General features: G+C 35.9%; 1 protein-coding gene across 17 annotated transcripts in view; it reads right to left on the bottom strand.

The window, feature by feature from the left end:
- Positions 1 to 24,636, bottom strand: part of LOC111034385 (CUGBP Elav-like family member 1) — a 178,397-nt gene that overhangs the window by 110,383 nt on the left and 43,378 nt on the right. The gene's annotated exons all lie outside the window — the stretch shown is intronic.

Genomic DNA, 24,636 nt, shown 5'->3' with positions numbered 1-24,636 from the left:
TAGATTTATTCAAATTTAAATGATTTATACAGCGTATTGTCGGAATTCGAGTTCACGCTAACCGCGCGCGTGTTTCATATTATAAGCGGCGGATCGAATAAGTATTTTTATTTTTTCAGTCGTCGAAGACGGTAGGAAAAAAATACACTTCGAAATTAAAGCAACTAATCAAAATCGTATTGTTGCCAGCGACGAGAGGTCTCGGTCTTCGGTTACTTTATGGTTTCGTGTACTGATAATATGGCAGCGGGCAATCACAATACAGTGCAGGGCACTAACGAGTTTTCGCGAGGTTAGGTTACAATCGAGAATCATATACCTATTTTATAGATATAGACGCGGTCTGAACAAAATACAGATCAACGGACAACGAGACATCGACCGTGGTCAGTAGTCAGTGGACCGAGTCTGAGGCGTTAAAAATCATGTTCGGGTTTTTTTTTACTTTATTCGACACAGTGTTGGAAAAACCTAAAGCTGCGGACGGCTTAAAAGTTTGAAAGTGGAAAATGGCAGCTATGTCTTTCCCATCATCTGTTCTCGGTCGGTGTATAAAAACTATATATAGTTGTGAGCCTACGCGTTTGGTCCCAATGGGTCTGGGCCAGTGCGCATGTCTCCGATGCATACATTAATAGTATATAATAATATTATGGAAACGATTTCAACGAATTAATCTGCAGTGAACGATGCCCACACGGTTTTCCAACGGTAATTCGAGATTATTATACCAGTGCAGGATGCGGCTTTGGTGTAGCGGTTGATCAAAAGGTATTGGGGTAGGTCTGGTGCGATCTAAAGCTCGTTTTACCAAAGTCCACACGGAAGGTCGATCAATAGTATATTATAATATAAATAGTACTGCGCAGCGTGTGGCGCTTGCTAGCAAACACACGGGGTAATATGAGTAAATAAACACACACATGCACACAGAGGGGTATTCTACGACTTAATAATACACAGTGTGATATATAGGGAAGTCGTATATTATGTAGCCATAAGGATTGTAGGTGCTCATTCACTACACTTCACGTTATACATGCGCACGCGATACGAGTGAACTCGACGCATACTATAATAATATAATCTGTGCCATACCTACATAATATTAATAATAATAATAATAATAATATAATGGCGTGTAGAGATCAGAGACCGAGAATTATATGTGCGTTCGCCGCTACGAATTAGTTTGGGATTATCGTCGTCACTCGTCATTGTTGTACTATATATTCGTCCGGGTAACAAAGACATGTCCTTTTGTTCCTCGCCACCGACGTTTACTCGAGTCGGTTTTTTTCACTCTCTTTTCGCATTATTTTATTCGTTTGAGTATCGCGCAGATGTGTGTTCATCACCACCTACCCGCCCATTCAAAACCCCTATTTACGGAACATCGTGCTGCACATATGCAAAACTTGCAGCGAACATCCCCCTGCAGTGGCGCACAAATGGGTGGTCGGGGTTTATGGTTAAAACAATTCTCCGTACCGTTGCTATTATTATTTTTTTTCATAAAAAACGAGAGTGTTTTCGAGTATTTCAGGTTTTCGGAGATTGAGTGATACTTATATTATGATTTATCAAACCTATACAATATTTACGTATTATTTGACGTACCTATACATCTATAACATCACAATACCATCCATATATATTCCATAATATATTGTGGTCCGCGAATCCAATAAAACGTGTAAATATAATATACCTGCAAGTATGCTGCCAATTGTCATTAATCTCACATATTGCCCGTTATTTTTCAAAAATCACAACTCCAACGGTACCTATACCTATACTACAAGTGCGAGTGATTCTTCGACGTTTGAAATATGATTATTGTATCGTACAATATGTTTGTGTGTTTTTATTAAATAACTGATGTTTTTTTTATTTTTTTGTTAAACTCCACAGTCGTCTTAACCCCCCAACGTACCCGCGTAGATAATTCTAATAATCCAAACAGCACACAATCGATATACCACGTTGATCACGTCTCACCCTCTTAAATAAATCGATATCGCCAAGGGCAATGATGGTGCCTTACGGATGTACATTTATATATATAGCACACTACCTTGCCGATATGGACACACTGTACTGCCGTTGTTATTATTATTATTACTATTATTATTATTATTATTATTATTACTACTACTACTGCTGCTGTAATAATGCCTGCCGGTGCGGGTTTTCTCGTGACAGAAGTTCGATAAATAAATAATATGGACGAAACACATTTTTCCACTTTACTCCCGCGGAGACTATTAAAAATGCATATACCGTCGCCGGACAGACGTATACTACAGAAACAGAGTGAAAGAGGGCGAGAGAGGGTGAAAGAGAGATAGAGCACAGCGAGAGAGAAGGAGTGAGAGAGAGTGCCGTCTCTCTATTACTGCCGTTGTCAATATCGCGTCCCTGTGCATTTATATCTATTGTTTTGGTGCCGTATATACGATAAATTCGTATACAATTTATTATATTACGTTCGCTGGCCATCGTACAATAACGGTTACGACTGTGTATACTTATTCGGTTCGTTGTTGTTATTTTATCATTGTATTATGCCGATTATTATATTATCATTGTTTTGTATCGTACCTATCGTCGTTTCCCGTCGCCGGACCGGAAGAACACCGTAAAAAATCGCCACGACCGCAGAGCAACAACGACATAACGTCGGACGGCCGACTAGCTGAAACCTGAGCTGCGGCCTAAAGCCTTTACGCATTTCGAAGTCTGCGAGTGTCTTTTTCACGATTAACGGACAATATTATGGCCAAATCAATAGCTGCCGATCGACCGTGGCGCAGAAGACCGAGTGTACCTGCACATCGTGTATATTCATATTATCTGGAGCGAATCATGTGTAGTAATAATAAAATGTACTTCGACGCAATTAATATTCCACCGCATAAAAGGTCCTTCTGCCATATTATTATATTACGCTATTATGTATATTCATAAAACGTTCGAAACGATGATGCATCTTCATTGTTCGTTATTCGGTCAAACACACACATGCGCCCGGCATGTACGTTATAACGTAATTAATTACCATGTAATCAACCTGTACAAAACGGATTGTGGATCCTATGCATATATTTTTTAAATTAATTTTTTTTTTGTATTGCAACATTATTCATGGTTTAACTTTATCCACCGTCCGAAAACCGCGGATAGAGGGCTATAATACAAAACGAAACAACATTCTATCAACTGATGATTTTATTTTAGCGATACAAAAAATATATTCTAATCCGATTATTGGTATTACGGTTCTAGTATCGGACGGATATTTTATTACATAGGATTTTTCGACATAAATACCCTTTAAAACATTGCCACATTTATCAAGTAATTTTTGTTTGAAAAGGCAATACAGGTGGAATTGATTTTTAATTTTTTTATATAGTATTATTATTATCATTATTATTCTGACCATTGGGATCGGCATTTCTGTTTTCTTGTAAAATGTATTTATTGGACGGAGCCAATAAAACAGAATGGCTAGTGGGTAATTTTTTTAAGAGAACGTGGACACGCGGTATATTTATAAGTGATTACCATAATTTTAAAAAATATGGTTTGATTAATAAATTATACAAGGTAAAAATTATTTTTTTTCCTCGTAAAAGTTGTTTAATAGAGATATTAAAATATTAAAATGGATATTATTCTTCCCGCAGTAAAACATAGGTAGATAAGAGTTTTCGTGACTGTCATAATTAAACCATGATTAAATATTTAACTCGTAAATTTAAATGAGGTTAATACACAATCAATTTCGTAGTCATAGCGTGATACGTCTGTTCTTATTCTGAAATCATAATGTCGGACTGGATTTACAATTAAGTTATCGAATTGTTTTATAAACAGGCTAATCCGTCTAAACAATAAACGGAATGGAAAATTAATATTACGAACAAGATTATTTTTACTACGATAACGCGGGAAACAACTTAACAAGACACCGACATTCATTTTCAACACTGTTAGACATAAAACTCGCTAATGGGTCATGTTCATGCTGTTATTAGTTTTTTATTATGTTTCATAAAAAAATACGAACACAATAAAAGTTTAACGTTCCACTCGAATACGGCAGTGCGCCGCATGTCGGTATGTACCACGCTTATATTATTTTATAAATATACGGACGAATAAATGTCTCAAAATTCAAATTAATCTGTCATTGTATACACGAGCACAATGTATTAAAAAAAGATTTTTAAAAATGGCTATGCAAATTACATTCGAGTCGTTAGCGTAGTGACTTATACGCGATCGTTTGAATAACAGTAGTCGTATAATACAATGAACGAATAAAAACAAACTGATTTCTGACCATTAAACATAAAAAACAAAACAGAACAAAAAGGTCGCACTTCGACCACCCATTGAAGTCACGGACTATATAATATTTATGTGCTGACTTATAAATCGTTAAGCGGGCTGGCGAAACTCCTATATACATCAATATCTCATAATATAAAGGGACTCGCGGCCCCGAGGTAGTATGACTATTATCTAATAATAATAATACGATAGACCGGAGAATATATTATAGGTGCGTGGCATATGTCGTTAAAAAATAAACCATATAGAACGGACAATATGCGTCGTCAATTTCTCAATAATAATCTTAATACGAAATTTGGTCACGTGCTGTCTGGGGCAAATGCGGTTTTCGTGTACCATTAACACAAAAGCTCACGTCCGTTGATTTTTGCCCATTAAATGTATGCCTGACGGGCTCATATACCCATCACCGCCACCACAGCTTTCGTCGTTACCACTACCGCCGTAGTGGTCGTCACCTCACTCTCTTTATATATATATATATGGTACGCACACCGAATGCACATGCATTATTCCTGTCAATTGTCCGGCGTTCCCGGAAGTTGTTGGTCGTCCGAACCTCGTCCACCCGCCGACCATCGCACCCTCCACCACCTGCCACACGCAAGCCGCACGAATCCCGTACGGCCATCATCGTTTCGTCATCCTCTCACCCACCCACCCGCCCACACGATCGCCCGGACACCTCTCGGCATACGTCCTTTTCGAATTTAGTATAATGACATAGTGCCGTCGGCGGGGCTTATGTAGTATAATAATATTATAATGTGTACACCGCGCCATCGTACTCGGAAAAGGTGACGGGTACGTTTACATATACCAGCGTTGGCATTATAAATGTACATTGTGTATACAATTTAATATATTAATATAGTCGTTAAACTCGGCGGCGCTTATCGTCAAGATGAACCAGTCCTTCATTTTAATCCTGACGTGTCGCGAGGGGGTGATATTGTTCGGGACAGTGAAAGGGGGCTGAACAGGGGCGTCCGGAAGCGGAAAACGGAAAACGGGGTATATGTAGGTACGCGAGGAGGAGTGCTGCGCATATACGCGTCCGTCCGTCCGTCTGTCCGTCGTCCCCCCCCCCTGCGGTGACGCTTGACGACTCAACCACCCACCCCCGAGGTGGAGAGCTGACAGCGCCACCACCGGTTAATTTATGCGGATTATATATATATTATTATACGCGCGTTGCTATGTCAATTTGCACACTCCGCGCGATTTGACACCCCCGTCGCACTCTCACCGATTGATTTGTGACACTATGTGCTGTATATCGTATAATATAATATACCCGCCGCACCCGCGCACCCACACCGTACGTTATATTATATTATTATTATATGGATGCTGCGGTATACGCGTGAACGGCGGCTCGACGTCTAAAACGCATTTGCCCGTAAGTGTATATCGTTCGCCGAGAGTATAGAGTGTGCGAGTGTACGTGCTCGACGGGAAATCGGGATTTATGTGGCGGCCTTAACTACGGGAGTATAATGTAATATCGTTATATGTATGGCGTTCGGTTGTATAATATATAATATTATATTTTATTCGCCAGCGGATATGGTCGGAATGTATAAGTTTTTAAATAAAGGACCCGATATAATTTATTGTTATTTTACCGCAGAGAGGTTTGTCATTTCGCTAAACCCTTTCGCACCCGTTTTCGTTAACCACCATCACCACCGCACGATATTGGAGTAGGTACCATCATACCGGCGCCAAGTGTAACATTATGTATACTGTACCTAACTATAATAACTATATAGAATTATACTGTAGTTGTAGTATAACAGTAGTAATAGCATTGGCCGTGTGTAGTGGCAGAAGTAACAGTATACCATCTTTTGAAAGTTTTAAGTTCGTTTTCGTACGTCACCGACACCTGCGACTTGCGACGTTCTCCTTTGTATGCACATACACATGCAACAATACAACTACCAACTACACGGTGCGCTCAGCTATCGTTAACATCGATCCTTATTTTTTTTCATATAATATATATATTGAACACATTTTTTTTTATACACGCATGTATTTTTTACGCCAACTACTGCAGGCCGAGAACGAACGACACTGATATTTGTCGAGAAAAATTAACGAGGCATATGTTTTTTTAAGAAAATCTTTCGTATGCCTAAACTTTAAATTCGAGTGGGTAGTATTAATGTATAAAAAGCAAAAAAAAAAAACACAGAGAAAATTAAGAAAGCCGTATACCTAGGTACATAAGCATAACGTATTCGTTTGAGGGGTGAGCGTTAATAAAACGATTGCCGAAAATGGCGACAGTATTGAAGAGGGGTGACTCGGGGTGGTAGCGGCTGGCAATTTAAATTTTTGCTATTATCATTATTTTTAAATTACGGAAAAGCAATATAAAATAATAACACGAAATAGTACTCGTGTGTTTTATTTCCCATCTCTATTCCACGGATACGTCGTCCTACGTAATCAAATAAAACTTATATTAAAACAGTGCAGGGGAGAGCAAAAATATCAAATTGTTACGGAAGAATTATTATTATTTTTTTTTACTCCATAACAACATCCGAAAAATAATTGAAGTGTCTCATTATTGTGAAGTTGCATTCAAACAGACGGAGGGTTTTAAGTCCACGATTATTGATTTTAGATAGCAGTGCGGATATGAAAGCCAATTCCCTCTCGCAATATCTGTAATATTCGTAGTTATATCTATATATACTATTTATAGTTATAGAAATATGATTGTTTACTTGTAGGACTTCAAATTTAAAGTATTTCATATTAAAATTCACTAAGCCCTTAAACCCATAAGAGAAAAATGAAATCACTGTATAGGTACTTCGTATACTTTCTCGACAAAAAATAACTCAACGCGTACAAAAATTAAGTCCAAAAGTTACCAAAGTCAGTTCATTTCATTTCATTTGAATAAAAAAATGGGACTGACATCGATTTAATTTCAATGTTGATTAAAAACAACAATCAGTGTAATAGTTTTTAATACCATAGATATTTCAATAAATACAAACGTACATACTCTCAAACAAACAATTGTGGTTTACAGGAAATAATTATAGTAATAGCTATAAGAGGTTTGACTATTGACATTTTTTTTCAAACAACAATAATTTTCCACCGAGTAAATAATTTTTGCTTTGATTTGTTTTCTTATTTTATTTTTGTGCACAACCTATTTAAACATTCTTAATTCGGCTGTAGGGATATTAAGACGTTTGGGCGGGTGAATACATAAAAGAAAATAATATTCCTCGGAGGGTTTTAATTATTTAAGAAATTTGTTAGCTTTGGCAGCACAATGATAATTAAGGTAAAAATCTAATGGTAAGAGAAATTCTCGGACGTTAATTAGCATGCGCCCTGAAAAACAAGTAATGCGAAGCTCCAGAAGAAGTTTGTCTGAAATTATAATAATTATTATTATTATATTGTAGTTGTTGGGAAATATTATTCTGGGTCGCCTGATTGCATCTCGTTTGCCTAACGAACGTTATTAACTATAATATCATGCGCCAAATATATGCCCTAGAAGGCAAAGTTTAAAAACTAGCCGTTTTGTAATGATTCTAAGAACATCTACAAGCAGTTGAATTACAAAGATGATTGTGTGTGTGTGTGTGTGAGAGGGAGGGAGATAGATGGATAAATCATAACTCATTTTTCATCATTTGAATAAATATTTTGAGTACGATAATTTAATATTTAGAATGTAAGAATTTAAGTATTTAAAAAAAATACTAATAAAAATGATAAAAACGTGAAGTATAAATTATTTTTTCACTTGAAAATATTGTAGGTTAGAAAAACGTTAACCTAAATGAAGACTTAAAAATATCTATGGTATTAAATCAATAGGAAATAATGAAAATAATAGGGTAATTAAACGGTATATTTTTGAAAATAGTCGTTATTAAAGCAAGGATAAATAGGGTTGAATAAAATATTGTTTGCCCAGTAGTCACTATACTATGCAAACATTAACTTAAATTTACTACCGATAGTAAAATAAAATTATTAATAGCATTTAAATTAGTTAAACAATTAACAAGTCTTTGGTTGAAACCATCCCGGTTAATACGAAGTGTTCTCCGGACCCTCCGAGTGTTTATTCCAGTTATAGCATTTCGCAAACCATATTTACATAATTTGTCAATTCAACATCGCTTCACGTGATACACCTTAATCGTATTGATATTTATAATAATATTTGAAGCGTTTGAAGCTCTGAGCTGTTTATGGATATAATCTCAAGTTTCCATTTGATACCGATTTAAATATTTAATCTCCTCTATACTCCTCTATACCCGACCATACCCTTTGTGCCACTGTTCGTTATTGCGGCATCCCTTCGTTATTTTTTATTCGTAGTCTATAATAATAATATCTCTTATTTTTTTCGACCTGTTTCCAAGTTACGGCTTTTCTCTTAAATTCCAATCGAGTGCCAGATCGAATAAATACGTCATATATTTGCCATCCAATTATTAATAATCCGATCTCGTTTTCGGTCACCGAAGATGGGCTGTTGTGACTTGTGAATGACGGTTCGAGACCAACACTTTTATTGGATGCATGCTACGAGTTGGTGACGACGGACACAGAGAACGATTAAATCCATGGGGTTTCCAGGAATTAAAATAAAGTAAAGACCTGCTATTCGACTAAACTTTGATGTTTTCAATAACTATCGGTGGTTCCCTCCACTGATGGGGTGGTTAAACCCGCTTTACTTTATATTGTAATTATTGTTGTTAACACGGCGAAAAGGCAAAAGCTAATTTCGAAAACTTGTGAGTGCGACCAATAACCACTATAAAGTTGACAATGTTCGAGCGCAATCATCGGATGACGGCGGAGTCGTCAACGAGAAGAGCTTACGAGTACTTAACATAATGTGCTCAAAATAATACGATCTTGTAGTAATATTATATACATCGATTTTGCCGCAGGCGGAACATTCGGGAAAAAAGAAACTAATAAGATTCGAATTTATTTTGATTTTACAAAGTATGCTTTCATACAATATAATAATATGATGTATAGGTAGACGTTTGTACTCCAAGCCTTCAGCCCGCAGCCGTTGATATTATTTTTAAACATTGTATTTGAAATTCGTTTTGCATGCACGTGTTTTATATACGTGTATGCGTTGTGGATATATATATATGTACATTAATGTAATATTATAGTAAGTTATATTCAACACTGCGCGCTAAGGAAAAACGGCAAATTGTCGTGTCACGTATTCGGAGAATAACCGCGACACCCCAATTCAAAGAGTAAACAAAATAAATATTATTTCACGTATGTATCCAAATTGTTTTGTAACGACAGAATAAATATTAAACCGTATGTATAGGGTTTTTTCCCACATTTTTTTTTTTACTTTTTATTTTCAAAACGAAAGCGAACACCACTCTATATCGATCTTATCGCTCACGCGGTACACTGCATACAGTTATACTGTGTACACACACTGGTAAACGTACCCACTACAACTGCCATAGCGCGCGGAAAGTAAAAAACACGTCCCGTCGTTACAAAAAGGAAAACTCGACGAACGTTGTCGGATTTCCCGATCGTAATCCAGCACACGCGCAGGAAAATGACAATTAACAATTATACGTGTACAACACAACTAGGAACATTAAACACGGAAAGGGCTTCTTCGCGGAAGTCTACGACGGAACTCGGCGTTTAACCGCCGCACAAACGGATATTGTTCGAACAAACTTCTAGGTGCCTAAGTGTGCATATCGAACACATTATACCTATACGTACCTAATGCACTGTGCGTATAGTGTGCCACATCCTCGACTTGTACTTTATGAGTTGTCATAGGTTAACCACGTGTTATATACCGAGTGCGATCTCCGTGTACCGGTACCGTGGTATAAGACCTGTGGCGGTTGTATAAATGCCCGTATGATTCCCGAATGTCACAGATTTCGCGATGCCTGCAAAATATGACCGGAGATTTTCGTGTTCGATTCTCCGGAAGCGACACAACCGTGGCTGTAAGTTGAGGTGGGGGGGGGGGTGTGGTAGGGAAAGGGATGGTAAAAATCGTTACAGGCGAGAGGCCGGGCAAAGAACAAAAAGACCAATTGCCTATTATGTGCTCCGCCACTACACAAACCAACGGCGTCGTGCCGTTCCGCCGTTTAGCATTGCTAGGGAATATTAATCAAAGTCGACCGACACGAACCCTTTTACTAATAGATAGGCGCCGATCGAAACGTGAGTATCAACGTCGGCTGTACTAGAACGAATCGTCGTTAATATTTTAACGAGCATAATATACCCACCCCCATATACGTCGAAACGAGGTATGGCATTCTGATAAGACGACTGTAAAACGTATTATATACCTAAAAGAAAAAAATTTCAAGTTTCAAATATAATTTAATTTAAATTAATTTGAGTCTCAAACGAACATTGTCCTTCGAGTTCGCAGTGTTGAAATGAAGCTTAACGCTTTCCGCATTGCAATATGGTAGGCACAATAGGTGATTATCATTACGGTTTTTATTTTTAATTTAATATATTGTGAGCGTCGTACACCATAATAGAATAGAATGAAGTACCTTGTGCTGAGGACCTCGCCAGAAGGAAACGACTTATTTGAAGGTGTGCGCGTTTTGCTATGTCTCGCAAGTTTATTATAGGGGAAGCAGCAGATTTATCTAAAAAAAATTCACAAATTCACTTTCTTTTACGTTTTATGGATGTGCATATTTTATGGTAATCGTGTTTCAGTTTGCCTTTACAACCACCGCCACCACCATCACCACCTACACCGCCACAATCTCGATCGATGACTGTAAACAAAATATACTTTTGTGACATCGTGATTTTTATATGTTTCCTATACACTCAATATCGTCGAAATGGGTAAACGAGCATCCTATAATGATGGAGCGCACCGACTCGATCGTAAATTAATTGTACACAGCCCGGTCCCCATTTTTCCGCACTCGCCGTATGATAATATATTTACCTAGACCAAGCGGCGCCCTCGCAACTGTAATTTAAAGGGTTCCACGGTGCAGTCTTTATCCCGTCCAACGCACACAGACCCAAACCTAATTTTCCCAACATTGATTTATGATGAAAACAATAACGATTCACGCTAATAATTACTTCAATACGGCATTGTTCCATTGGAGTGCGAGAGCAAACACCGGTACAATAATGGAATCGTATATATAACCAAATATCATATCATTCTCGTGTATGGTGTATATACTCTATATAGCTATTTACACGGGAGGTCCGTGGGAAATCCATAGTATTATTATATTAATATGATGGTATTACACTGCACACACCGCGGTGTAAACCCATTAAATATATATTTTCCGTCCGACGTTTAATTCACGTAGAAATAACGAAATTTCCTCGCAGAGAGATATTTTTTCGATTTTTTCACAACTGCGACGGCAACAACTAGGTATATGCGTAATAATTACTAATAATATTATGTGTGTACGTATTACACCGGGGCTTGACATTGTATTATTATTTATTATGATTATATGTGCCGCTGCCAGATCGGAATTCCGTCAGACGATGTAACAATTAAAACGGAAAATAATTCAACGTTATGTTGCGCCGTTACAGCCACCCTGCGAGTGGCTTTTCCGATGTATATATAATATTATTAAGTATGTACCTATATGTATGTACCTATTTTATGTACTATGTATGTATGTATGTATGTATGTATGTATGTATGTATGTATGTATGTATGTATTTATGTATGTATGTATGCATGTATGCATGTATGTATGTACCTATGTATGTATGTATGTATGTATATATATCTATACATATGTATGTATAATTTATATATATATGTACATGTATGCATGTATATGAATGTATATATGTTTTTCACGTACATAATATAGTATATTACGACGTCGTTCAGGGCAGGATTAAGGAAAAATGCGCCTAAAGACAATGATTTTATCTGAGCTCTACTACCGGTATTACGTCCTCGACATTCTACTTTTTTTCTTAATCATGTGCACATTAACACATACTCATCAACACCCTCGTCCAACGAAGTATTACGCAATGTTGCACATCAGCTTACATTCACTAGAAGTAGTAATAATCATGCTATATTATAATAATTACATAACAATAGTATACCCCTAAGCCATACTATACAAATAACTAATTATTGTTTGACTAAAAAATTAATAATATGATGTACACGTAACGTATAGTATTATACAGCAATCTTATTATAGTCTACGTAATAATATTATAATTTGGAGTCTTTGAAAAAAATTCGATCGCCGCCTTCGACAATGAAATTTTCCTGTCAGGCCCATCGCACAAGCAAGCCATGCGTTGCTATAGGTGGCCTACAATTTTAAAGAAATTAAAGGTGGAAAAATTAAATTAAATTAAATTAAAATTTTTTGATTAAAGTTGGAAAATATCTAACAACGAGTCTTAGTTAGCCCCCTGGTGTGAGTCCGAGAATTATTCATATTGATGTGATTTAAGTCTATATCGCGTAAAATACGGATTTTTCGCTGAAAGTTTCTAAATACTGTGCTAACCGTTCGAATGCTGATCGCTAGTACATTTATATACATACAAATTTTATTGAACAAACAAATCGATGAGCAGTCGTGTATGTTTTCACGATACAATCGTCATGCCTCCTACAATAACGTAAAATGTGTCCTATAACATAATATATAATGCATGATCGATGTATTCGTTCCCTTTCTTTGCGCGTCGCGGACGGTTGAAAACACGAATCGGTCACGTACCAGTCGTAGGAAAAAGGGGAAAAAGTTTTTTTATCTTTTATTATTAATTCGGGTAAAAAACTCCAAAATTCGGGCATGTTCTCGATAAAAATTATCAGTTTTCCTACTGCTGCCAGTGCTGCTGTTGTTGTTTGTTGTTGAAAAACTAAAATTACCTACACATAAGGTCGTGCTGTCATAGGATTATGGGACACGAAAAGTTTTTCTTTTTAAGCTCGTTTGTATTCATAGCGTTTATTTGTTCAAATATAATATATATATATATATATATACATATATATTTCTCTTTACAGACTTATTCTGTTCAGTCCCCATTTTCCGATCTGGCGATGAATTTTAATTGAAACGGTTTTTTTTATCTCTTACTACCCCCCGTTTCACCCTTTCCTCTCGTTCACTGCTATTCCTTCTCCTTGTGCTCCGGGGACAAATTAAATGCCGACAGCTGTGCCGGGAAGAAAACGTTTAATTAAATCGATAAAAAAAGTGTTAATTTCAATTTATATAGGTTTACGTATAATCTAAATATATACATATATATAGGGATAGAGAAACTACGAGATAAACACGAAATTTATAACTTTTCACCGGCTCAGAGGGCTCCGATTTCCCCGCGTTTGGACCATATTATACTATAATATAAGAATGCGCTTCGTTTTGAGCAGGATAAAAAACACGCAATTTCGTCGTAGGAACGACAAGCGAAACGCTAGTGGCTAAAAAATACAACTAAAATTAATGCACGTACATTATACGAGGGTTTAACTACCAAACAGCGAACATCATGTTTTTGATGAGACTGAAAATGTTTTTTTTCCCCAACACGGGCACCGCCTCGAAACGTGTAAGCTATTGACACGTCGCGATAACAATATGTGTGTTGTACGTCTCGTGACAATAATCGTATATTTAAAACATGTATATGATATGGCTTCGGCTTTGTGTCACGTCAATTAAAAAAAAATGTATACAAATAAGACCGTTGAGAGAACGTCGCGTCGCAAGCACATGACTGAACTCGAGGTTTTGTTTGTCGTGAGGTATTACAACAATAATATTATTATTATTTACAGGTATATTTAACATATTTTATTCACCAACACACGGTATGCCGGTAATGCGCGAACATACAGTTATATTGGTCGAAGAAAAAAATTGAAATAATATTCCGATCGCATTTCAAATATTATTCAGAACTTACTTCTAAGAACTGGCAGCTAGTGGCAGCTATCAAACGATTTCGATATTATATTTAAATACACGTTATATGTTATGGATATTGAGTACGACCAAACACATACCTAATTAAAACGTTCGAAATTCAATAAATTAAACCAACGAGAATATTAAGAACATTATTAACGGCGAACATATTTTTATGTAAGTATAATATCGAATATAATATTGTTATTATAACTATTGTGATATTTTCATATTACGGTATTTTTCTCGTAAGAAATCAATTATTCTCCTGGCGACGAACATGGCATAACCGCATACTTTAAATGCTATAAACACTTTAATTATTATACAACGTCGTTAACGGCCGGGATAGCGTTTAGTAACAATATGCGTTTATAAATAGGTATAAATTAATAAATAATGTTTTATCATGACGCATTAGTTGCTAGTGCCGTTCATCCCCTCAGCTTATTTACATTTAAGATACAATTACAAGTCTCCTTCTAACAAAATATTTTTTATACATAACATAGGTACGTAATAATATGACCAGTTGTTCGTTGCTTCTTGGCTGTATTGTAATATAATGTAACGACGTCACGTTTGATGTTATTTGTTTTTACTTCGTTTGTTATTGTCACGTATTTCAAAATAATTATTACCTTCCAAAGGTGGAGTACATGATCATGCTCGACATAAAACCATTCGTACTTACTACTATTCCTCTGACTAGTCTGATTATAGGTTCTACTGGTATTATTTATTAGTTATTACTATATTATACTGCTTCCAGCTTTACTACACTTCCAGCTTCTCTGCTATTACGATTTACGATTACGACTACAACTCGGCTATTACTGTGGTGCAGAACGACTTCAGTGGTCTTTCCAGAAATTATAAAAAAAATAAGAACGGTATTTTTTAAAACCACATTAACGTAGGTATACACCAACGTGTTGTACAAATTGGTATAAACCATAGTGGTAAGGTTTTTTTGGGGGGGAGGGACCTCCTCAAAGTTTATAGAGCCCCCTAAAAACAAATACAAAATAGTTGTAATGTTATTTTTATTATAAATAAGAATTTCTAAAATGTCCATAGAAATGAACCACGTAAGTAAAATATTTTCTCAGCAATATTGCTAAATATTTTGACTCGAAAAAATTCATTATTTAGGTACCTATTTGAATTTATACAAAATGAAGTTTTAAGTACAAAATGATTTGTAATACTTTAGGACTTAAATACATACAAAAAAAAAAATATATATATAATTTTGTAACATTATAAATAATGGTAGTTGTTCATGCGAAACCATACAATTATTCTTATTTTTTTAAAGTAGTTTGAGCTTTAAACCCTCCAACCATTAAGCTATAATATTCCGACTATTATTGTGTGCTATAACAAAGTGGTCGAGGTGTGTAAGACATTCGATAAATATATTCGTAAGCATCCGAGAAATATTCTATGCAGAAGGTGACAACGGTGAAAAAACGTCCGGCCGGATGCATTTATTATCCGGCACCTCGTATCTATACTATTCGACCGAAAGCCGTACGGAAAAAGTCGTCGGAAACGGATTTCGCGGCAATTGGCGGGGTACGATAACGGCCGGAATAATTGCGATTTACTCGAACGCCCACCGAGTGCATGGTTAAAGTGAATCGATCACTTCCGCCGACGACTGCAGAAACAGGATCGCGTACACGACGACCGTTATAATATTATTACACGCGTCTGCGAGGGAGAGGGTTGGAGAGAGAGAAAAGAGTTTCAATACGGTGACGGGACTTTGGAAACAACCGCCTCAGCCACGAATGCACCCTCGAACGGGTAGTCGTTTATTGTTCCTTCGGAGTGTATATATATACGCACACATCACACAAACCACTGTATACGCGTATAACATGTGCAGTGTAAGTCTACGAAACGACCTTATACTTAGAGCTCGTTATTAAATGGAGCCAAAAACCTGGACGGAACGGGGGGATGATAGTCGGCGGCGCGGGTACAGGTGACGTCGACGACCACGTGGAGCGGTGAGGACAATACGATTTCCGAGAGATGCGCCGTGGGAAGGGTCGCGGGTGCGAAGAGTACAGTTCTGAGAAAAGCATTTATGCTGAGCGGGCCACTGTGTAATAATAATACGGACGTGGATGCTGGGGGGGGGAGGGCGTATGCGCGTGGTATATAAGTATATTCCACGTTTGAAAGGGACCGACGAGGACTTACAGCAGCAACAGCACCGGCACGGCGGCAGCAGTCGTAGCAGTGTCGGAGGTTTAAACGTCATTAAAACCTACGCTTTGGCGAAACTTACACACACACACGAATACACACACACACACACGAATACACACTCACACACACGCGGGAGCGCGCTCTTCGTTTTATCCGAATCCTACAGCGCGCATGAGGGGGATGAGGTATGCGTTCGGGGGAGGTTCAAGGAAGGGGTTAAAGGGCTTGGAAATGTCACCGCACCGCGGCCACTACCGCCTGCTGCTGCCGCCGCCGCCGCCGCCGCCACCTTTTGGCCGGATCGCGTGCCGGTCTTCCACAAAGTTTTTTACTCGTTCTACCGAATCAATTTACGCGCGCCACCGATACGTCCGTTGCCGGTCACTGCACGCAAGCGAAAAAAGTTGTACGCTGCCGACACACCCATAGGCCCAACTGAACCTTAGATGTCGGGGGCGTTAAAACTGTGTGCACGAAGCTTACGAATAAATCACTGGAATGAAAGTTTAATAATAATAACTAGTAATTAGGTGTATAATTTATTATAACTAATTATATATAGATATTACAATATTAAAGCGATTCTCCGGGTCTTCAGCTTCAAAAATGTGCCAAATTTATCAACAATATCTACAGTTTTTAATATTGCTATTCTGTTAAGTCACTTTTACTTTATTTTAACAGTGATAACTTTGAAAATCGTTCTAGCGTGTCATGTTAGGTCATAGCCGATTTTTTATTTAATGCGTTATTTAAATAGGTAATTAATACACTATTAGTATAAGTAGGTACATAATAATTAATAAATAATAATTATTTAACTAGTTATTTGGGGGTGTCGACAAACTATTTGAGGGTGCTGACAAAATATTTGAGTTTGCTAACAAAATGTTTGACTATGCGAAGCACCCCCTAACTACCACCTATAGTTGAGCCTATTTAGGGCAACACCGCAACACCGTTATTGACGGCTGCTGAAGAATCCACCTCTACTGCACGACGGCGTATCTTACGGTTGAAACATATTTTATGAAAGATGTATTTTTCGATTTACACTGGAAGTGTGGTGGAAGGAAATATTTGTTTGCGATAACCAGCGTAGTAATATTGATACAGACGATCCGTTTCGTTTTCACTCTCTCTCTCTCTCTCTTGTAAGTTGAACAAGTGTTTTCGTCTGGCGACTGTTATTGTTTACGTGATAATATTACTATGTCATATTATACCAACCGAGATTACGTGACCAAACAAATAATGTGTACCTACCTATCTCTTGCGCATGTGTAAAAAGTACACTTGCGCAAGTCGTAACGTTCTCAACAATTAGGTTGGTGAGTGAATTTCGAAAAGTTCGACTGTCCTCTACAGCTCTACCAAGAATATTCCATTGGGTGTTAAATTTGTATTCAAAATTACATTCTCCGCATTCAAATGTAGTGTCTCGGTAATACACGTACGTCGTACATCTCTATTATAATATGAATATAATATTATAATATGATGTATAGTGCAACCGTGTATGATATACATAAAAAATAACTATTGCAGTTTACCTCACTCTTTCGACATTTAAAAATGTGTACGTTTTGCGTATTTATTAAATAATTTAAAAGACGCTTATGCGAATTTTTAAAATGGTATTTAAAGTTGAATAAAGGTATTATACACACTTGTTAGTCAAATATTATTGCATGTTTATTTATTATTTATTGTGAATAAGAGAAATTAGTAATATTTTATTTTTGCAGTCCTCGTACACACATTTCATATATGGCTATTATAAATTGTATTGTTATGAAATGTAATTTAAGGCGAGTTTCGATTTGCTTTGAGGTTTGCGATTAAACTGTATATATTTGTATCGCTTGTAACTCGACAACGAACGTGAAAAATCGATATAAACAAAGAGTAAAAGCAAGCACTCTATAATAATTGCGGGTCTTTGTCAGTCACCTTTCGATAGCGTTTTTACGTTTCACAAAACACACACACACACACACACACACAGAAATAAACTTAAACCTGTCGTAAGGCCGATCACGTGTAACGCTTGCGGTGCAGAAGATAACAAAAACTATTGGAGTGCCTAAATTCTTCGGGTCGAGCATCTATATAAATATACGTAAAAATCTTAATCGCACCTCTGCCCACAATATAATATATAAAGGCGCTCGGCGACTTGGAGGTCGGCCAGCGGCGCAGACCTTTGTTCACACCGCTGGCCGACGCCAATAATCTAATATACGTGTGCGTGCACATTTCAAAAATTTCGTTTGCATCACGAAAAACGGCATCGATTAAAATAACGCTCGCGCCGCGGAAACACTCGTAGGCACCTACCCTATTTTTGCGTGCGGTACGAATTTAAAACTAGTGCGTAGGTGTAATCGCATAAAATATATTTCCGAAAAATGTTTTTTTGTAATTCACACCACAGACGACACAAAAGTTTAACACTCGAGTATAGAAAAAGTGTATGTGCCGTACGAATTAACGTGCGAAAGCCGACAAGCACTTGCACGCGATTGTACTGTGCATCATACGCATGCGAATTAAAATGTCGTAAAATGAGACATCGAAATTTTAGTGACAATAAAAAAGACCTTTATCCCTATCTCGTCGATGAAATCACATCGTTTGTCGGTCGCACTCGTGTTTGTCGGGTTTTCGCGTCGCGGTAACGTTTTCTGCGGCTCGAGGTGCAGGAAAAGCGTTAGGAAAAACCAGCGGCAGAAACTCATGGGTGGAAAGCTCGAATCCATATTTTATTATTTATTATTATTTGTTTTTTATTTGGTAAGAGGCTTCAACTACAAAGGTTATTAGTCTGCATCGACTTAGTAATATAAAAATACATATATAAAAATCATGCATACGACGACGAGCTTACGTGGAATGCATAAGAATATAAAGCAATATAAAATACATCTCGTCGCTGATAATATAACAACAAAATATTAGGAAAAAATTACAACTTTTGATATACATAAAAATGTTTTGTGGAAAAAATACGATCATATTATTATTATCGTTATATGAATTATAAATACTACGGCAGTGTCTCGTTTTTGCCTCAGGTGACGTCGTCCAATCGTAAGTAATGAACAGGATCGCCGGCGGCAGCGGAGGTCACGTCCTCTGGGCCGGCGTAAAATGTCAATTATTCGGGAAACAAGTGTTTACTGCGCACCGCCGGCCGGAGACGACAATAATAATATACGGCAGACTTGCGGCACTATGCCCACCCACATTATAGGTAAGTACAACAATTGTGGTGGGTGCATTAAACGGCGTGCCGGCCGAGACATGTCGTATACGAGTACCTATGTATGGTTTATGTGACGTCGCGTCTCCCCTTTAAGTCCACGTTCGTGATTAGTTTGGATTTTGTTTTTCGTTCGGAACAACGGTAGGAAAATAAAAGGAATCCTCCACGGCGGTGGTCTCTCTCGCGCCGTTTGTTTTCATCATTTCGCGCTTCCCATCCCCTGTTCGTCGTCGTGGTGCGGTGTGTAGTCACAAATCTTTCCGAAAACGTTTCGCATCGCAGTCGATACGACGAAGACCGCCCCGAAGGTTTCAGCGGACCTTTTACGTCGTAAGTCCCTCGCCACCCCCTCCGCGTAGCGTCGCGCCGTAGAAGCAATAAGCGGTCTTCTCTAATTAAATTTCCACACGTCAGAAAGGACGCGCCAGACAAACAGCGCCGTTCGTCATAAACTCATAACATATTATTATTACACGAGTCGCGCGTAGTGCGTTGTTAAATTTCGATAAAAATAACAAAATAACGATACATTATATATAATTTTTTTTATATCAGTTTCGGAAATAGGACTCATGCCAGCATACGATCAATCTCGAGGGGCCGCCCGAGTATTTTATTTTATTTTTTATTCACATTTAAATAGCGCGCACTGCATACAAGCGCGCGTCTACGATATCACAATACGTATTACAATATTTTGTATTTTTTTATTGCTATATGATTTATGGTGACCGTAAAGCGTGCGTTCTTATATTACAATATGATATTGTACAACAGTGGTGGGTTTATTGTTTTTATCTCGGGCTTATAATATTTTGTATATTATTATTATTATACTCGTTGCTCGAATTATCGTTATATTATTATTATTATTGTTTACCTGCGGGCCACGTGTGCTCGTAGATAATGTTAAATCCGCTAAGTGAGTCGTACGCGGTGTTGCGTGTAACGCAGATATTATTATAGTGTATAGCTGTTTCCGAATTCGTGAACACAATATTATTTTATGGCCGGCCGCAGAATATTATCATAATAATAATATGATATTGTAACGTGTGGTGTTTTCGACGATGGTAAAAAATAAGCCGACCGATCGACCGAAACGATGTGAGAACGGCCGACGAAATTTGTTTGTATAATTCTTGGTGTAAACGATTGGAAGCATTAAACGAGAGCTTCGAAAAAAATTTGCAGCACATAAAAAACCCACCAGCAGAACTACCCATTGGATTTCTACACAATAAGTTTGTGCCGCCGCGCTAAGAAAAAATATGCACGATGCTAACCGTATTCGTATTTCGTACATGTCAAACGCATCCCTTGGCGAAATCATAATAAGAATATATTAGTGAATGTTTAATTTGTTTGCGAAAAAGAAGAAAGCTCGACGATGAAAAAAACCCTAAATCGACTTAATAAAAAAAAATGCATAAATATCATAATATAATATAATATTTATTTATTTAAAAAAAAAAAATAACAACGGTCCCCATATTGTATTGTTTACGTATTATACACTACCTATATAAAGTATATATTATACACATATATATATTTATAATATTTAAACCCTAACCGTGGTAGTAGTAGTATGTTATTCGTTCTTGGTATCGACGTTCCATAATATTCATAACTGTATAATGTTATTACGTAACAGAAATATAAAGAATTTCAAGTATTGTATACATTTTCGAAAAGTATTTTATACTGTATATAATACCGTACCGGTTATAAAACAAAATTTATCTGACGGAGTTATTTTCAAATTATTAAAGGTTATTAAGTTTAATACGTTGTGCGGAAATGTATAATTGCTGAAAATAATTATACAACAATGTTCGCTAAATATTATTATTATTTCACTATATCGTTAACCCCGACATTCGCATCGAATAGATTAGCACTAAAATATACATGACATAAATTATTCACAAATGGTTTTCTTAACCATACTAAAAATATTCAACCCCAGCTCTGTTTTTATTATACATTTTTAAACTTAACGAGACATTATCGTTGGCTGTTCTGATTAAAAAATGTTCAATTGAATTAGTCTACGTGCAGCGAGTAATTCAATTTACAATGACCTAATGAACTGTTTGTATGCGAAAAATTACATTTGTCATTACGTTTATTTCAACACTGTTTTTCAGTTCATTTTCCTATTAATGAAAAACCGTAGTACAAGTTAGATACAATTTCTTTATTTATTAAACAGTAGCTTTGTGTGTATTACACGATAACGCTCATTTGTTGAAAAAAATAAATTATGGCTATTATAAAATAATTATTACTAAAAAAGTGAAAACTTGAGAATGTTATTAAAGTCTTCCATTAACGTTGAAGGATTGAACGTTGTTTTTTTTGTATTGAGCGATATACACTACAGCATAATACCGATTTCAAGCTGAATAAAATTACATAATCCAATAGTGGTCAGCATTGAGTATTACAATTCCCGGTTGTACTGTACGGGACAAGAGAAATAATAACAAGAATGAGTGTACTGGAATTTTCCTATTGGTAAATTTTCTTTTACCTACTTAGACTAATACATTAGTCATTAGACAAAAAGTAACGACAGTGAAAAACAAGCTGCTCTCCTCCAACATATACTTCATCGAAAAATTTAAATCTGTTTTCGAAATTAAAATCCAAAAAAACCATTATTCAAAGTGATGGGCCAGAAAGAGTTGCTTTATGTGAAAATGATGCCAAATCGTCTCTGTTGACGTGCAAATGTCTATTCTTGAAAAAAATTATACTCCGACACGTCACATTGATTTATCACGAGCTAACCACAATGTACTGAGTTCTCAATCATAATATATTAAAATCTAGTATAGGATATTATAAAATCTATAGGTACAAATGTACAATGGTATTGCAATGTCCCATATTTTTTTGTAAAACTGTGATCAAAATCAAAGTTTTATAGTATATACTAATCACGAAATGGCAAAATTTTAAATCAAACGGTTCTCACTGTATGTAATGATTATTATTGTCTTATACAAACAGTAAATGATACTTTAATGTGTCAATTCTCTGTGTGCAATAATCCAAATTAAAACTAAATACAAATCAGAATAGCTCCTGTGGGTAAAATAAATGAAATGGCTAGCTTTAAATTGGATAGACGATAATTAAATCCCCCTCCCACCAATGCCAACCCCTATACGGCTATACGTTCGTCGGTATATTAAAGAACGTGCATTACTTTACAGGTACATCGAAACGACTCTGTTAAATTATTTGGTAATGTAAACAAATTACATACATAGTTTCACTTTAAAATATTTTCATTACTTAACTAAATCAATATTATTTTAAAAAACTATTAGACATAATTATGATTTTAACTTTTTTTCGTGGTATTGTAAAAATTAGTGCTTGTCAACTGATAATCTTCAGTAATTTTGATACTTTTAAATTCAGGTTGGAAACTGTATACAGGTAAAACAATATTAACTCAATAATATTATAATATTTTACTTTTTTTTTAAATGCAGTTTTTTTTTAAATTCATGTTGTTGGGAAAATATTAACCGACATTGATTGAAATAAATTGTATATTTTTCTACAATATATTATGAGTTGATGGATTGAAAATATATTATTTTCACATGAAATAATTACTTTTGATATCGTTTACAAGTGAATTTTGAGTGGGTAAGAAACAAACAAATTGATAGATTATTTTAAAGTTGTTGTATAATGTGGGTTTACGTTTACTTTGAAAAATAAATGTTATCATAGTTTGTATTGTTTTTGTTTGTTTTGTTTTAGAGTTTAAATATAAATTAATATCACCAATCGATGTTTTTAATTACTTTCTGTAAGTGCATTTTTTGAACTCAATACCTACATTTATTTTTAATGCAAGCAATAGTATGTAAAATAATTGTATTTAAAATATATAACAGGTAAACTTAAATTAATTATTTCAAAAGCTGAACAAATATTTAATTTAAAAAGAAACACTGATAATATTCAATTGTTAGAATGAAACTAATAAGTAATAAGACGTACTTAAAATTTAAAAAAATCAATATCTACTTTAAATAGTTTAGCGACAAATGGGTAAATACGTTTTTTATTATGTTAATTTAATATTTTATATAATAATAGAAATTATAGCAACAGTAATAGTAGAAATTTAACTGTATAAGAATAGCTAAATTTTCTAGTTTCTTCATTCAGTAATTTGTATATCATAAATCATAATCATATATATCATATGTATTAGATAATTTAGTTATAATACATTTATACTTAATGATTATAACGAACATATTAATATATATGTTATTCATATATATACATATAAATAAATATTTCGATTGGAGGTTTGAATTAAACTCAGGTTCTACGAAACAACTAGCAACTATTTTATACGGTCAAGTATAAAAGGTTTTATTTTTTTTTCAATGAATTCCAAATTTATAAATTAACTAGTTAAAAAAAAAAAATAACATTAAAGGTGTATATATATTTGAGACAAAATCACTCTACTGGACTGTGAGAAAAAAACGGGTGTGACACGAGTTTAATCGAAATCGTGGCAGTCGGAATGAAAGTTTCAGACAAATTAAGTGATTTTCGGCGTTATCGACTCCAAACACGGACGACGACGACGATTGCAGGATTTCGACCGCGTAAATAGTCGCACGTACTTACCTACCTTTCCTATCTAAATAAAACGACGATGGATGGGACTCCAGAACATACTTGATTATGATACTATATGAACATTTTAATATTAA

The sequence above is a fragment of the Myzus persicae genome, unplaced genomic scaffold (assembly GCF_001856785.1).
Source record: "Myzus persicae strain clone G006 unplaced genomic scaffold, MPER_G0061.0, whole genome shotgun sequence".
Classification (NCBI taxonomy): Eukaryota; Metazoa; Arthropoda; class Insecta; order Hemiptera; family Aphididae; genus Myzus; species Myzus persicae.
The sequence above is the reverse complement of the archived record's forward strand: the minus strand, read 5'-3'. Positions and strand labels throughout refer to the sequence as shown.